A 13,877-nucleotide genomic window follows, 5' to 3' on the forward strand; every position below is an offset into this window, starting at 1 on the left:
ATCATTTCATGTGTTCCTTGCAGGTCTCTGATTTGCCATCATGCTTTTTCTAGTTTATGCACTCTTAGTTTTATCACTTCCTTGCTCAAACTGAAAAAAACAAACCACAGAGAAGCAAAGAAACTAACAATTATAGCTTCTTATTAGTTATTTCTGTTTGTGTTTCTGTGATCTTTATTTATCTCTTCTATTTTTTAACACAAAGGAAGAACTACATTGAGGACACATAAAATAATGTTTCGGCATTAAATGACTCCCAAAATTTTTTTATTGCTATGTATAGTTTTCTGACATTCATAGAATCTTAAACAAAATTTCTCAGTCCTTTCCATCATATATTACATTTGCAAACAAATCATATTTCCAGTGGATGAAGGTCCTAAGTGAATAACATTTCATCAAGAACAAGGGGCAACTAGAAAAGTACAAAATTACAGCAGATGAGGCTGTAAGAAGAGGTAATAATTCAGGGAAATAAGGAAAAGTAGAAAAAGATGCATGAACAATGTGGCTGCATACTGTTAGAACAAACTCATCTAAACATAAAAGTCTTTAAAAGTGTTAGTTTCTAGAGGTACGATTTTTGCTTCGTTTTGCCAACTCCCCAAAACCCCATCCCAAAACCCAATCCCAAAATGTTAGGTGTTTTAGAAAAGTTATTTTTCCAATAAGACTAAAAATAAGAGAACATACTATTCCAGTGAACTTTCACTGAATTATACCTTATATTTGGGTATTCTGGTGAAGGAAAACAGAATAATTGAAATCTTTTATTCAGCCAAGAAAGAACTAATTGTTTGAACTAAAGAGGAAGATTATTTCCTACAAATATTTATTTTATGAAATGCTCAACTTTAATAACGACAACTTTTCACAAAAGCCAGAGCTTCTCTTAAGCTGACATGTTCTTACATGTATTTGAAGCTGCCACTGCAGTAGGTGAATGGAAAAAAGGACTCAGTAAAATATGGCACAACCTTTGCTTTCCAGTCTTGCGACATATTGCTGAGACCTCTGACTTCCACAGCTGCCTCTTCCCACCTTAGCTTTGGGCCTGAGTCTGTTTCTAACTCAAGCAAAACCTTCACAGATGCCAAGAAAGGCAATGAATTTTGAACTTGATGATTTTGCAAGATTTTCTATTTTGTGTGTTTATAGTAAACATTTCCCCTTCTGTAACATGCTAATAATTGCTACAAGAAACAAGAAAAAGATAAAATGCACAACCCCCCTCCAATGCTTTCAAGGGTACAGAGAACCAAGCTGCTGTTTTGTCGAGAAGCATCACCTCACATTGTACAATTTTCCTTTAGTAAATTTAGATGATTAAGAAGGATTCAGCAAGAAATGAAATTATATTGTCAATTACTGATTTCATAAACAAGAAATAAAAGTGCAAATACATTAAGTTATTTTTGCCTGCTTTCAACAATCCATAGAAAAGCAAAGTGTTATTGGTGATTTGATTTACTGATGTACTTTACAAGACTTTATAGGAAGCTGCCTGTAGATGTTGAATCAGATTCTTTCAGATGAAATTTTGCTTTTCTTGCTGTGTGCATAATTATCAAAGTATGGTAATCATGTACACACACAAAGTCTGAATCAACTCCAATTGACGGCATAACTTCAGTAATGCAAGATTTGGGTTTTGGCTATTGGTAGAAATGTCTGCAGTGAAGATGTTGTAAGAAAAAGGCAGCAAATGCTTTGTCAGTGGCTAATATAATAGCTGTTTTTAGTCTTCTCCTTTTAAATCTTACATGGACTCTTATCCTGGGATGGAAACTGCTGCCCCTTACCTTACATCTACCTAACAAAGCTGATAGTTCCAACCTTCATGCCTAACTATCCTGTAGCTTTAGTGATATGATTTTCCATAAGATTACTTCTGAGGGACAAGGACTCATTATTTTACTGAAGAATACTGAACTACAGAGAATCTGAGTAGCTTCTTCATGGGCCCACGGGGGGTTTATTTTAGGGCAGGTGTTTGAAGCCTGGCACCTAGTACTTTAAATACTAGGTCATGGTTTCTCCTGCTGGACTCCTGCTTGCCACATATCCACAGCTGTGTGGGTTGAAGAAATCACTGTACTTTTCCCTGGAGGAGTGCATGACCGTAATATTCAGACTAACACACAAGGCAGGAAGCAAAGTAAAAATCACCCCAGGACACAAAGACATGGCATAACAGGCAAAATTAATAATTTAAAAAAGGGAACGTCTTTTAAATTTGTGTCTATGACAGTAACTTAAGGTACTGCTTAGAGCAACAGTTAACACTGGATATGACAGGAATGAAAGATAGCATTGGAAATGCAATTTGCAAGTAGCTTTTGTACCCTTCATCATACCAGTACTCTTCCACCTTTCCAGTGGTGCTTTCTAGGAAGCATCTACATTCACTCAGCAGTCTGTTCAGGGAAAATTTCATAGGCTGGTTTTCTTTCTATCAACCACCTCAACAGCTCCAATATAAGTACCTCATAATACATTTTTAATTTCTAAAGAACAGTTAATAAATAAAGTCCTCTTTCACACCACTCAGCTCTTCAGAGTTGGGTCCTCATTCTTCTTGGCAAAGCCAGAAGTTATCTGTCTCCCCTTTTTCTGATGCAGAAGTCTAGAATTCAGAAGCTTGAACTTATTTGTCTGGGCTGTGTCCTCATACCTGTCTGTAGCTTCTTTAAGAAGGAGACCCTGTGCTCCTCTAGGCCTATGTAAGTTTGATGGACTCTGATATGTCACCTTGGTCATCATATAAACTCTTCTGCTTCTATGGCTCATTTGGAAGGCTCCACAGGATATTTGTCTTATCCATCAACACAAAATGTGTATCAGTGCACTACAACAAATTCGAAAAAACCCCAAAACCAAAAAAATTAAAGCAAATTGTTCAAGTGTTGCAACAAGGGATCAAATACAGAGCATTAAGCTTTTCCTAAACCAGAAAAGTAAACTGTGTGTTTCCATTACTTGACTGTTGCCTCTGCTATATTTTTCTTGGTTTTTTTTCTGTAAATAGAAGGATGCTACTGACAATCATATAACTCATTCTGGTTTATGACCTAGTGGGGAAAGTCAGCTCTAACACTTTATAGCTCCAAAGCAGAATATTTTTTGCATGTGGTTCTGTTATGTTGATAATCTGCAGTGTAAGAGCCATAAATCAATATCTAGTAAAGCTTAAAATATTTCAAGTTTAACAATTAAACATTATTTCCCTCTTCAAGAAACCAAAATATGTCAGAAATTCTTCTGCATCTGGTCTGTAAGGCATTTAAGTTTAGCATCAATAAACATAAAGGAAAGTCTTCAATTTAGGCATTCTGATTTAAATAGCTTTGTGTATATGCATACATATGTGTTTGCATATATATATATTCAAACAAGAAATATAGTCTCATTTTGCTTTACTGGCATCTGTAAGGGAAGATAATTGCCAAGGAAGAAGGATAAGGTAATGGTGTGAAACAAAATGTGAAGAGTAAAAGCTTTGAAAATGTATAACTTCTGTTAAGGTCATTTTAGATTAGAAGACACAGTCTACCTTCCCAAAATCTCCTGAGGCTCAATGTAAAACAAATAATTTCCATGAATCAACGAGGCAATTAACACCTCCACAATGTCATCTCTCCAACATGGTTATGTGCGTGAAGTCAGAATGCATTTACAGCTCAGTCATGAAGACGAGACCACATCAGCTGCTGGTGTGATAGGAGCAAAGACAGCTACCAGTTCATGTCCTGGGCTACTGAAGCAAGCTCACAGAGCAGGTCAGATGTTACAAAGACATGTCTTACAGTGTCTTCTAGAATATCACTTTTTGTTTTGCTTGCCCCAGAGGGCAAAGAGCTTGACATAACATGTAAATGATAGGTTACATATGATTTGAGCATATACCTAGGTGAGCGTGTGAGACAAAAAAATCAATTTGGCAATTGATTTTATGCTTCAAAATATATTTAGCTTTTATAAGGAGAAAGAAGGCTCACTGGAAGACAAGCAAATATATTTTTTTGTAATAAATTCTACATTCTTTACCCAGAAAGTATTCAGAGCCTTGCAGATCTGGTCAAAGGTCAGCAATGGCTCTTAATGGACAAGAAGTCTGAAATAATATGCTTACCAGGAGGGTGGCTGCTACTTCCAGCTATTTACCTCTTTGCTAGCCTGGAAAATAGCATTTTTTTTTTCAGGCTTTCTTGGCTTTTACAAATGCTCTAGTAAACACTGAATGACAACTTCAAGCTGTTTACCAAGAATAGCCAAATGGTTGGCATAATGGTGGCTGTCACAACAGTGGGAAATACTGTACTACCTTATTAAGTTATCATTTCTGTTAATAAACTCACATTCTCTTTACAGAAAACAGCAGTGCAAAAAGAGAAATCAACAGAAAAATATGAAAAAGAGTACGGTTTATTACCCAAAAAAGGCAACACTGAACTGTGCAAACCCATGCAGTTAATCAGGTGATTGAATGTGAATAAAGTTAGAAAACATATGAGCAAAGAAACAAATGAAAAAGAACCAATTAGATCAACATCAGCATTTTGTAGAAACATTTCTGATGACCTGAAGAAATGTTGTCTCTATGGAGTGAGTTGCTACAGACTAGGAATGAAAATTTTCTGTGTTGGTACTGTGGAAATACTCCCATGTTATTTGTGCAAAAATTACTCACTAGTCTGGAAAAATAAAGAAATTAATATTATCTGTAGTACATTCTACAAAGAAAGAATGCTCCTTTTCAATGTGTGTGTGAGCCATTACCAAAGCTTTATAAGAGAAATAATAGGTATTGATAGAAAGTTGGGCATTGATCACAGGCATGAACTTAATGGAAATACATGGAAACTTTCCAGTTTTGTGGAGAACTAAGTATGAAAACCTGTTAGGACTACCTAGTTTTGCTGTTGAGGCCAGCTAACAAACCATGTACAGCAACCATGGCAATGTAACTAAAAGAGACAGAGAGCTTTAGGCTTGATCAGTCTGGGGACAGAGCCAGGATATGAAATTGAGGAGAGAGAGAATGGAGTGCAGAGCACTAGAGCCTCAGATATTCAAGTAACAGCAGGAGATTTTGGAAGCCTGCTAATATTAGAAGATAAATTACATAAATTACAAGGAAGCTGAAATCCTGTAGTGATGGTGCATACTTTTTTCTGCTACAAATCTGAGATATGCTCCAATACATTACCACATTTCAGATTCTAATAAAAGCTACTGGTTTCTGTGGTTTCAAATCTCTCAGTTCCACTTCCCCATTTCTAGTTCATTTTGAACTTGTTCTGGATTTCCTGAAAAGTAGGACATGCCTACCACACCAAACCTTGCAAAGAGATAGGAAGAAGAGAGGAAGTTATGCTTGCATCAAGCAGTGCTAAACACATTTGAGGCATTGAGGAGAAAACTAGCTCTCATTTTCTGGGAAGTGGTGGAGAGGAAGGTCTCAATATTATTCAGTGCAGGAAGAAACAAGTCTGGTAAAATTCCTTGGTAAAGGGAATCATTACAGATTAAGGAACTCTTGGCTCCCCCAGCCTGAGCCACATCCCTGCCTCATGTTGGGGCAATGATGTTGTTGTTAGCCATTGGTGTCTGACAGGGAACTGCAGGGAGCTCCTTACCCAGTCCCTGATCTGGACAGCTGGAGGAACATTACTCAAAAAGACAGGAGTATGTCCCAGCTGGTCATCTAGACACAGTTTGAAATGCCAGAGAACAGTTACAGCGGAATGAGCTCTGTGTCTGGCAATATCAGGAGTGCTCTGCTGATATCCCAAAAATATTTCAATCATCCTTCTTGGAAGAGAGATTTTCAGCATTACAAAATTATATTAAAATACAGTTTGACTGACAAATGTCAGCATTCAGCTCAATAGATGCAATCTTCTTAAACTGACTATGCTGCCAGAAAAAGATGTCCTTGTATCCCAAGGCACTGTTTTTGCAGATGGAGATCAAGAGAGACCGCACATATATGTGTGTGCCTCACCTACCCGTCTACAGGCATTTCAATATTATACTGAAACACCATGTGTAAGAGCAACAAAGAGGGGAAATCCATATGAGAAACAGCAACAGATGTATGGCAGGATTTATCTCACCTATCTTTAGACATCCAGAGCGTAGGCGGTCTCCGTCTGAGCTAGCCAGCCTGTGCTCCTTTTATAGTCAGTGCAGAGAAATAGGCACTTTCAAGGCCTGATTTGTCTGCTTTATTTTAGATCACATCTACATTACAATGAGATCAGATGAGATGTATCCTAGAAATGCCATTTTCTTTCTATAGACTATGAAAGGACTTTGAGGTATCTAATTTAAACATCAATTTGAATGCTAGCTAAAATAAGAACTAAAAAACACTTCCTTTTTTTTTGCAGAGATTTTTTAATGCTAGCCTTGTTTCCTGTTCAGTTATAACATGGTGCCATAAAACAGTGTTGTTTATAAGCAAGCAAAGAGGCCTGTGGGGCCAGAACAGTCTTAAACCACATTGTTAAAGAACTCTTCTGTTCCTGAGACTATGATGTTAATCCCACATAGGGATGTTAAACCTTTAGAAATTGAAGATTGACTAGATAAGCCAATCAAACAAGGCAGAAGTTAATTTAGCTCAACATGCACAGACCTGGTTAATCTATACCACAGTTACCTGTGATATGGAGTCGTTATCTGACTGACCAGCAGATCCCTAGGGCCAAATGTCTGGTCTGGTTATTGGGTTTGCATGGCCAGGCTTTGGTAGCAGCAGGGCTACAGTGGTGGTTTCTGTGAGAAGCTGCCAGATGCTTCCTTCATTTCTGGGAGAGCCAATCCCCGGGAGCTCCAAAGATGAACATGCTGCTGGCCAAGGCTGGACCAGTTAGAAATGGTGACAATGCCTGAGTGGTAACAGATTTAAGAAAAATTTTAAAATGTTATTGCACAGTTGTAATTGCAGCCAGAGAAGAGTGAAGTGAAAACATGTGAGGAACAACTCTGCACACACCAAGGTCAATAGAGAAGGAGGGGGACAAGGTGCTCCAGGCACCAGAGCTGAGATTCCTCTACAGCCCATGGTGCAGACACGGAGAGGCAGCTGTGCCCCTGCAGCCCATGATGTCCACAGGTTTGCAGAGATCCACCTGCAGCCTGTGGAGGAGCCCCACATCAGAGCAGGTGGATGCCTAGAGGAGGCTAAGGTCCTGTGGGAGACCTGTGGAGAGAGGCCCCCACCCTAGAGCAGCCTGTCCTTGAAGGACTGCACCTTGTGGAAGAGTGACCCATGCTGCAGCAGTTTGAGGGGTGCTGTTCCCTGTGGGAAGGACTCGCATTACTGCAGGGCGCTGCTGCTCATGTGATGGAGCCACACAGGAGAAGTTCACGGGAAACTGTCTCCCATGGGAGGGTCCCACGGTGCAGCAGGGGAATGACTCCTCTCTGAGCAGCAGGAGAAACAAAGTGGGATGAACAGACCATAACTCCCATTCCCGTCTCGCTGTGCTGCCAGGGGGAGAAGATAGAGCTGGAAAGGAGGGAGGGACGAAGAGAAGGTGTTTTAAAGGTCTCATTTTACTTCTCATTATCCTGCTCTGATTTCGTTAGTAATACATTCAATTAATATCTCTAATTCAAGCCTGTTTTACCTGTGATAGTAATTGATGAGTGATCTCTCCTGGTCCTTATCTCAACCCACGAACCCTTTGTTATAGTTTCTCTCCCCTGTCCAGCTGTGGAGGGGAGTGAGAGAAAAGCTTTGGTGGGTGTCTGGTATCCAGCCAGTGTCAACCCACTACACCTGGCTGGGAATGGGCATATTTCTGGCTAGTATATACATTGGTTCCTAATGACTATATTTCTAATGGTGATAGCTATGGGTGTAAACCATCTGGAAAAAATGAAAAAAAATCTTATCCCTAATAACTGATTTTTAAGACAGAAAAACACGACTCCTCCCACATCCATGTATTGTGAGAGATGACTATGAGAAACTTCCTGTAAATTTCAATGTGTCCTTAGCAAAGTTTTGTTATAGGAGGATTAAATTTTCCATTTATTGGCCTTCAGCTTTCTTGTGTGTTCTTGTTTGTCCTCCTTCAGGAAGAGTTTTGATACACTTTTTTGTTCAGACAGGCAAGGTACACCTGCCCACTGAATGCCCTTCCTGCCCTGCTCACCAGGACCATCCATCAGCTGATCTGAGACACTTGGGGCAGTACAAAGTTGGTATGCCACAGTATGAACCTCATGGTTCTTCACTTACAATCTGTGTTGTGAGGCAGATACAGGAGCTCATTTCCTTTAGATTCTTACTTTAGCTGATTAACTAATCTCATTTCCAAATTAAATATATGACAAGGTGCATGCTGTAGCAATCTAACTGCAGAACTAAAGAAACACCAGAAAATCCTCATTATTCAGTACTTTGTTTCACATTCTCACACATTAAAGTCTACTTTTCCATAAATAGTTTTTCTGCCTTTCATTATCAGTAATTCAATGCCCAAGACAGTTATTTATAGAATTTTGGAATGTTTTGAGTTTGAAGGAGCCTCTAAAGATCATCTGGTTTCAACCCTTGTGAGATAAGGATCGGGGTCTGAGTCTAGATCAGAGAAAGAACAAGTTTTAGACTGAGGATATATATTATCTGTTGATGGCAAGCAATTTTAAGAAGAGTATTTTTTCTATTTTCTCTCAGTTTTGTCTCCTCTTTCTTGTAGTAGGAGTTGATGCCCAAGCAGCGGGGCACATTTTTTAACATGACTTCCCTGTAAAATAGACTTCTGAAAAGATTAATCTTAAAAGCATAATTTACCCTGCTCTCCCTCCAACCTTACCCTGGATCTGCTGTAATAATACTATATAAGTCCAGCCTGATTTTCCAGGTCCATGACTAGCAAGGCCAAAGTCCTTCTAGCAAACCCACCCAGCCATCATTTTACCTATAAACTGAACACATATTGGAACTGAATGCAGAGAATTCAATGATGGACAGTAGCTGCAGGTTTCTACAATGTTGTTTCACAAAATCATTTTACTGTCTACCACATCTGAAATAGTTTTTGCTTTAACAGCGTAATTTAAAACTTGCTTGAGATGCATCAAGCGAATAATAGTCTGGCAGCCAAAATATGCCAAAGGTTGTTACAGCGCAGATACTGCAACACGATGTATCAGACAACGAGGCCCATGGAAAAGAAATATCTATGGACAGACTCTTGCTAGATGTTTCAGAGATGTTTATTTCCCCAGCCGCATGGCCGGGCTCTGCTGAGGAACTGCTCAATCACAGGACCCGAGGGTCCTTGCCCACGCAGGGGAACACAAACCAACCCATGGGGAACGAGGCTGAGCAGGAGCAGGGAAACCCCTGCGTCCCCCAGGGCCCCTCTCCCAGGGCTACATGGCAGGGGGAGGGCCCCAACAAAAGGTATTAAAATTACATTAAACAGAGATTTGCAGAAAGCTCTGGACTGTAAAATCTTTCTGATTAAAGTGTGGTTCTGGGCTGAAAAGCCTGTATGAGAAAATGAAATACAGCACCTTCTTGATGTTTACTCTAGAGATTTAGAATTTTCACTGTAGCCTTGTTCTTGTTTCTGCTGCAAAGCTTTCTCAGGTACAGAGGAGTTATTTGGTTTCCTTTGCATTCCTTTACCCTATTATTAATTCAGTGTTAAATGCAGGGATTGTTCTGTCATCTGAATTTTTGTTGGTGCTTGTGTGTACTATTTACAAATATTATGTACTTATTAGCACCTTGGTTAGGTGCTAATGTTCAAGGATTAGGATTAATTGTTCCAGTCTCTGCCTAGGAGACATCAGATTTAAACAGACAATACAGACATGGGGAAATCAGAAATAAAGAAAATGGAACCATTTCCCTAATACCTGGCAAGTGGGCACAAAAGGGGTAGAGTAAGAATAACAATCAGGACCTCTGACTCCAGCTTCAACACTCATCTAGTAAAAAATACTATCTTCTGAGGATATTTAACAAGAAATAGTCCCTGGCCAAAACAGTTACAATCTAAGCACAATATGAAAGAAAACTTGGAGGCTGGAAGGAAACACTAAGGCTGCAGTGTTATGCATAGACTAGCAGTTTGCTCAGGGTGGTCTTTCCTGCTGCATCCTATAATCTTATTCTTTTCATTTTCCCATCCTGTTCTCATATTCTGTCCACCTGATGGCACAGTCTCTCCCACTCATTCGGGATCTTCTCACTTACCAGGAGGGCAACACAGTCTGCCAGGAGGGCAGAGCTCTGTTTTCCATGGACACCTTCCAGGCAGGAGGGTGAATGAACTGCCTCACTGAGAGGCAGAGATGGTGCAAGAGACGTGGGTACTCTATACCATCAGTAGAAGAGCCTAGAAAGATGAGCGGCTGGAAGCGGTTAGAGAAACTCTGTCTTCCCTGTCAAACAGCACCCAAATGATGACATTAATTAATTTTTACTTCTCCAATATTACTATTATTAATGAAGATTGCTATTGCAACTACTCAGGAGAGCAATGAGAACGCCCAGCAGTCCCTCCCAACATCTATCATCAGTCTTGCAGAAATCCCCTTCTTGCTAAGAACTGTCACTGCTAGTGATGTTGTGAGCAAGAAAAATACCAGACTTTACTTTCCAATCCCAGGTGTGCTTTGTAGAGATGCAAGTTCATTAAATCACCTTGTGAAAGGAGCCTGTTTGATTCCAAAGTCATTCATATATGCTGTCATTAAACCCTAAAGTATGATTGGTATAATTTTTCAAAATTTAGTATTTCTGTAGATATCTGCATCTACTATGAAGTATTCCGGTCAGAGGGAAACTCATGCTCAAAGAAATGGATGTTTACTAGTTTGGATAATTATCAGTGTTGCCATTATGCTCAGATTTAACTTGTTGCTTGAGAATGTAAGAGTGAAAACTGTCCTGCTTAGAAAGCAACTAAGAAACTTTATTGAAGTGACAAACGGCGACAGCTAAGGAAATAGGCTTTTATGCACAGGGAAACAAGCGTTAAAGTCAAAACCACACAAGGCTTATTAAAATCGTGTTGAGTGTTGGCAGTGAATAAGTGCAGATGGCTTTCTGAAAGCAGCTTCCTGATGGTTAAAAGAATAGGAAATAAAAACAAAACAAAAAACAATTAACAAATTTCCCTCATTGTTGAGGTAGAGATGGGGGAAGATGGACAAAAGAAATTACTGAGTGTCAGGGCAAATTTGCTAGTTGGCAATGATGTTGGTTAAAAATTAAGTAGGTGAATGCACATTTACAAGTTCTCAGCTGTCAGCTGCCAAGAATGAAAGTCTCACATCTGGCTAATAAAATGGATTTGTTCTTGATTGCTCAGTTTCCAGTGGTGTTAACTAAAGATGCAAAATTCTAGAAGAAACAAAAAAAAGGTCCTATCCCTAAGGACTCTTTTCTGTAACACAGAGAAACATGTATCCTCTTATGCCTATGCCATATCCCTTGGTATTTCTCTGTACATTTCAGTTCATCCATAGGAGGATTAGAGTACCTGTATAGAGGCCTTCAGCTTTCTTGTGTTTTGGTTCTTGTCCCTATCCTCCAGGGAGATTTTTGATACCCTCTATTGCCCCAGCCAGTGAGGAGCATACTGTTCATGTACCTGCTGAAGGTCCTTGCTGCCCTGCCCACCTGCCACCTTCCATCAGTTGATCTGTGATACCTGGAACAGTAGAAAGCTGACATGCTCTGGTTACCATGTGGCTTCCAGATAAAGTTGTGGGGCAAGACAAGTCTGGGAGGATAAGGAGCACAGGGTTGAGGAGGTAGGGTAAAGGATGGAAAGAGAAGGAAAAAAGGACTGAGATTCTGAGAAGGTGCAGAAGAGTACGAGAGATCAAGATTGTAACACTGGGGTGAAGGTCCTGGCTTAAAACTGAAGGATGTGTGGTAAAGAACTAGATATAGATGACATTGTCTATCAGGGGTTTTTGACAATTCCTATTCCAATTTATAATTCTTAGTGGTATAACATTTAAAAGCTTGTGGCAGGTCATCTGATTCTTCTTTCAGTTAAATGAAATAGCTCCCCTCCCTTCCCCAGTCCTGGCATATTCTTTATTCTTTTGTGCCCAAACAGTTCACTCTGACAGCCTATTTATCACTCCTGAGACTCTGAAATCAGGGTATTGCAAATCCCAGAGTTGTCAGTAAACTCACTCATGTATCTATGAACTACTTTTTGTTTCCTCTCACAGGCTCAGGCATTCACTATTGACTTAATACCATTTTGACAGTACTTTTTAGTGAGGTTAGAAGTTGAACAGTTTTACTGCTGTTGGGACGCAGCCAATGATGCTTCCACCTCAGCTGGGAGATAAAAAAACCCAGAAAGTATAATAAATGTGTTTTTACTTCATTTTTCTATGTCAATCACAGCTGTTACATTTACAGAATAGCACAAGGCCACACAATCTTCTGGACCACATGTGGCTCACAAAGAGCTCCAGTATGACTCCCAGGCTGGGGATGCATTTCATAACCAAAGGGTATACTCATGTAATCTCTGTCTCAGGCACCAAGAGAATTAAAGGAACTGCTGAAACTGAGATAGAAGATTGCCCTGAGACTCACTTCTGTGTCCAACCCAGGTAAATCTTGGAATGGAAAAGTGGAAAATGTGACTACTCCATGTATGTGAGGTATATTATATGGCTGTTGGTATGTACTTTGATAAAGTTCAGTATGAAACTTTAGTAAAATTTTTACTGTGTAGCTCACAAGTTCAGGGAAGTTTGTAGTTGCAGCTTGGATGGGTGCAGCAGTTGAGGTGCAAACATGCTTTACAGGGAGTCCAGGGCAGCAGTGCAGAGTTTATCTTGATTTTGGCCTGGATTCATCCTTCCTGGCTTATGACTTATTAAGTAAACAAGATTTTTTTCTACCTTACCCACTTGCTGGAGAAAGGTCGGGAAATTTAGGGGGCTGTGGAGTTCATTTATGTGCTGAATTACCATATGACTTGTTGCTTAATGAGGTGACTATAGATACAAGCCCAGATATGAAGCATGACAGCATTAAGGGGACAATTTTACCTTTAATTATTAGACATCTTTAGTTATGAAGAATGCTGTGATAAAAACCAGTGAAAGTAAAGACTTTAGCTTGTCAAGGAAGCATTGAGTATACCACGTCTCTCACAATATAACACGAATAATAGATAGGTTTCTTGTAACATGTTGACCATCAAAGGTGTAATTAGTAAACATTACTAGCTTCAGGGTGATCTTTCACAGTCCCACTTCTGAGCTAGAAATTGTTGATGTGACACTCAGCCACTTCAGTAAAGCTGGATAAGCCATTGAGGCTGTACGGATCAGTGTGCATGTAGAAAGAGGAAAGAAATAAGACCCTCACAGGCTCTTAGGTCTCCATTCTTTTCTCCACATTACAGTACTTTTACACCCAGTTAGTTCATTTGCATGAAATTAATTTCTGTACACAATCTGGAAGGTCAGTGATTTGACGATCTTGGAAGGCAAGGAATGTGCTGTTAGCAGATGCAGGTGGATGGGGAAAAGATTGGCCTGAGAATCTCCAAAAAGTCCTGATGAGCAGAGGAGATCCTTCTGCAAGATGTTGGAAGCTAAAGAAACTGTGTCAGAGTGCCCAACTGTCAAGACACCCTTAGCACAAAAGGCTGCACTGAGTAAAGGAGAGTAATGAATGAACCTCAGCATGCTCGCTGTCAAACTCCAGGTAGTCATAAGACCAGGGAGTACCCAGAGAATGCCAGGAAGAGTCAAAGGGCAGGAGGAATGGCAGACAAATGAGACCACACAACAGCAGTGTAAATCAGAGAGGTAAGTGAGGGCTTCCCTGCCTGGTACCATATCTATCAGTCACTTCA

Source organism: Aphelocoma coerulescens, chromosome 1A (assembly GCF_041296385.1).
Source record: "Aphelocoma coerulescens isolate FSJ_1873_10779 chromosome 1A, UR_Acoe_1.0, whole genome shotgun sequence".
Classification (NCBI taxonomy): domain Eukaryota; kingdom Metazoa; phylum Chordata; class Aves; order Passeriformes; family Corvidae; genus Aphelocoma; species Aphelocoma coerulescens.